The sequence below is a fragment of the Pinus tabuliformis genome, chromosome 9, assembly GCF_031772625.1.
Source record: "Pinus tabuliformis cultivar Carrire ecotype Pingquan chromosome 9, CPIR1, whole genome shotgun sequence".
Lineage (NCBI taxonomy): Eukaryota > Viridiplantae > Streptophyta > Pinopsida > Pinales > Pinaceae > Pinus > Pinus tabuliformis.
In genome coordinates this window covers 1,525,956,427-1,525,960,983 of record NC_142307.1, presented here as the reverse complement: position 1 = coordinate 1,525,960,983, position 4,557 = coordinate 1,525,956,427, and positions in this window count along the sequence as shown.

Sequence of the window (4,557 nt, the reverse complement as noted above, 5' to 3'; positions counted from 1 at the left end):
AGTAGCCCATTGTGGGCTTGTCTCTGTTATCCAATTGAACAACCTTTACCAAAAGTTTGCTAATGATACACACCTCCACTTCTGTCCAAAAGTTCTCATGATGCAAAACTACCTTTCATATGGCTTCTCCTCTAGTTTACAAATAAATGATAAAGCACACCACTATAAAAGAAACATTCTCTTTACATTCCACATAGAAGTCAAGAGAGAGCAAGGATATATAAAACTAGTGGCAAACCATGTAATGGTCATATGCTTGAACCCCTCTAATCAATATAATGTGTAGTACAAGGAGTCCAAGGCAAGGTAGGGTATTTCAACATAAGGGACTTGTTATTAATAAAATAATTCACAACATTGTGACTTGGACAACTTTTTATGGACCTCCCTCCTAAATGAATCCATCCAACAACTCACATGATAATTTTGTATATTCAGTACGTGCAGATGCATCAACATATTTAATAAACCTTGTTCCCATGGGATAATTAATCAAGAAGTTAAGAACGGTCCTATCTTTCTGATTAATCCAACCATTTGATATCATTGTGCATCCAATATGTTTCATGATGTAGTGCAATTAACTTTTTTTATTGAAGAATATACCCAATCAACACATCATAAGAACCAACAATAGCAACAACATCAAACATAGGTTGGTAGAATGGATTATTATTGACAATGTTGAAAGGAATGCCACACCATAAAAAGACATTTACTTGCAAGCTTGTCACTGACTTCCTTTATTCTAAGCAATAACTTAATAAAAGGTTGTGTTGGGTGCATGGTTCTCAGAACAAAAGAGATGAGGTTGATGAGGGGTTGGTCATTGTGGAAGGTGATGTTGAAGAATCACTATCGCTTCTTCCCCCTCCCCCTCCCCCTCGAACCAACACTTATTGTAACTCCTCCCCTTGCAACCAATTTTTCAGAACTTCCTTGTTCTCTTTGGTTACATCTAGATAAGTACTTTGTTGGCAATATGGATGATTTTGGGGTTTGCTTCTGTGCAAATTTCTATTTCATGTCTTAGAATGTGTGCAATGTGATATTTCAACCAAAAGGATACCTCTTATCATTTTCTTTCCACACAACTTGCAATTCTAATTTTGTCTATTAAACCATCCCTTAGGTTTACCATATTTCCGCATAGGATCCAAATGTCTCAAAATTTTGAGTCTTTAATGTAATGATTAAACGTAGGGCACAAAAAAAATTTGGAAAAAAAATTAAATTAACATTCTTAAAATTAAAATACAAAATATTTGCACAAAAACCACAAAATTTAAATGACATATAAATGGTATATCTTCTGTGGACAAATAAACATTAAAAAAGAGGGAAAATTGTTAGACATGCAAAACCTATCAAAACTTTGAAAAAACCAAAAAATGAAGGTGAACATACATGCAAATACACCACTAATTGTGATAATCCCTTCCCACTCTATTGTAGCATTTTTTGGTTTTGGTAAGTTACTATCAATTAGTCAAAAAATGAAAGTATATTTCAAAAATGTTAAGTTATGATATGGATAAAAAAAAGAATATTAAATAAAAAATGTTAGGAATATTTGATAAATAAGTCCATATCAAATAAAATGTTAGAATAGATGCCCTAAAAAGTGAAGGCAAAGATAAAATGTTAGGCTAGAAATAAAAGAAAAATGATAAATTCTGAAAGTGTTGCAAATCCAAATGCCACTACTCTTAGTCAATTTTATTATTGCAAATTAAGGTTGTGTGCAGATTGTTTAAATGCCACACTAGTTCATACAATCCAATTGTACAATTTAATCATGATTGGATTTGATTTAAATTATTTGTCAATAGGTAGCAATTAAAATTGGCTCAACAGTTTAATCTGAGCCAATGGAGGAAATAAGGGGTAGAAGTAGATTAGTCATTAAAAGGAAATATTGAGTTGCTAGTCTAAATGCACTTGGAGAACTAAGTGAGAAAATGTTAGGAAAGATAAGGGTAGGTAGACAAATGGAATACAATTGGAGCATGAAATGATTTTATCCTAAGTTATAACATTGCAAAGGTGTGCATATGGTATGGGTTTTAACTAACCATAAATCCTAATTATCAATGTAATTATGCAAATATTCTAACTCCATCGATTCATTCACCCACAACCACAATTGTCACATCTGCCATAAATCTTGACCTCGCCATCACTTTCCGCTTCACGTTGTTAAATCCCTTTCATCTTACCTTACATCCCGCGCATTCCCCCAAGATCTGAGGGCCCACATCGCTCCTCGACCCTCATTTGCTGTTCGAACTTTATCGGCAGGGGGGCGGGCGGTTCCAAAGTGGGGAGTTTTGGAAACCGCCCTCTTAAACCACTTTTTCTTCATTCTAGTCTTTCGGGACTTAAAATATTGAAACAACTTACCACCTGAAGTTGCTCCCGAACGCGGTTTACATTTTACCATTTACCGCCGCTCCAACGTCACTGTCCACGTTCGCTCCATGTCGCTTCCTCTGTCCAATCAGCTGCTGCCTATCCGTTAGTCATTTAATTCGCAACTCCTGCGAATTTATGCCCCATAAACCTGTTTATCAGTCCCGTTGGATAATTAATGAGGATTTAGCCGTTCATTAAACAACCCTGCTCCATTTTTGTTCATTATAAACCCTATTCCTTCATGAAAACCGTTACACAGTATAATTCCAAAGTGGGCAGTTTTGGAAACCGGCCTCTTAAACCACTTTTCCTTCGTTCTAGTCTTTTGGGACTTAAAATCTCGAAACAGCTTACCACCTGAAGTTGCTCCTGAATGCGGTTTACATTTGACCGTTTACTGCCCTCCAATGTCACTGTCCACGTCCGCTCCATGTCACTTCCTCCGTCCAATCAGCTGCCGCCTATCTGTTATTCATTTAATTCTCAACTCCCGCGAATTTATGCCCCATAGACTCGTTTATCAGTCCCGTTGGATAATTAATGAGGATTTAGCCATTCATTAAACAACCCCACTCCATTTTTGTTCATTATAAACCAGGGAAAATTTTAAGAACCCCCCCTAAATTTATAAATATAATAAATGGGCGAATCTCCATGGTATATAGGAAAAATGGAAGGCGATTTTATCAATAATATAATATGTATATATAATTTTTTGGCGAATCTCTCACCAGGCATGGTGAATATTTTACTCAATTATAAAATCTTGTAAGATCTTGGCGAGTCTTTCACTAAATAATAAAACTTTGTAAAGTCCTAGTGAATCTTAGCATAGGCTACATGCTGGTTTAATTCCCCCATTTAAATAGGCTACATTCCAGGTGAATACCATGGGTCAATACCATGTGCCATTTTTATTTTTATTAGAATATTTTACTCAATTATAAAATCTTGTAAGATCTTGGCGAGTCTTTCACTAAATAATAAAACTTTGTAAAGTCCTATTGAATCTTAGCATAGGCTACATGCTGGTGAATACGATGGGTCAATACCATGTGCCATTTTGGTGAATACCATGGGTCAATACCATGTGCCATTTTTATTTTTATTAATTCTAATATTAGGGTTAATGATGGTTTTTTGCATGGCATTAATAACAATCTAGTCCATGGTATTTGTCCCATAGTATTTTGGCCATAGGTTTCACCTAAATATAACCCATTTTTTGAGTGTTCGTAAATATAAGGTGACTTATGGAGTAAATATAAAAAAATGTTTTATTTGTTTACCATACCTCTCGTTTATTTATATTTTTATTAATTTACCATACCTCTTTTACAAATATGGTATTTGGCCCATAGGATTCACTTAAATAAAACCTCTTTCTTGAGTCTTCATAAATAGAACGAGGGTTATGGACTAAATATAAAAATAGGTTTTATTTATTTACGATACGTCTAGTTTATTTATATTTTTATTTATTTACCATACCTTTTGAGTAAGTATAAAAAAACATTTTATTTATTTACCATACCTCCACTTTACTTATATTTTTATTTGTTTACACCCTTACATGTATATAAGGTGACTTATGGAGTAAATATAAAAAATGTTTTATTTATTTATCATACGTCTCATTTATTTATTAATTTACCATACCTCTTTTATAAATATGGTATTTGGCCCATAGGATTCACTTAAATAAAACCTATTCTTGAAAATGGGCGAATGGATTCACTTAAATAAAACCTATTCTTGAAAATGGGCTAATGGAAGGTTGTAAGTCCTAATTTCAAGGGCTAAATTTACCTTTTTTACCCTCTCCCTTAAAATAAGGTGGGCTATTTGAGGTGATTTGTAAAAATGTACTATGATACAAAATATTCGCCCACTAAAAATTTAAAACCCCTTAATTTCGCCAAAGGGCGAACATTCGCCCCTAAAATTATCCTTGTTATAAACCCTATTCCTACATGAAAACCGTTACACAGTGTAATTTTGAAACTAAATTCGTCACTGGAGATTTCGTGCTTACAACCTAAATGACAAACTCGTCATTCAACCGAATTCACCATTCCGTTCAGAACCAAGCTGACAACCAGGTCCACCTATCTAATTTCAGTTAGGCTGTTTTCTATTATC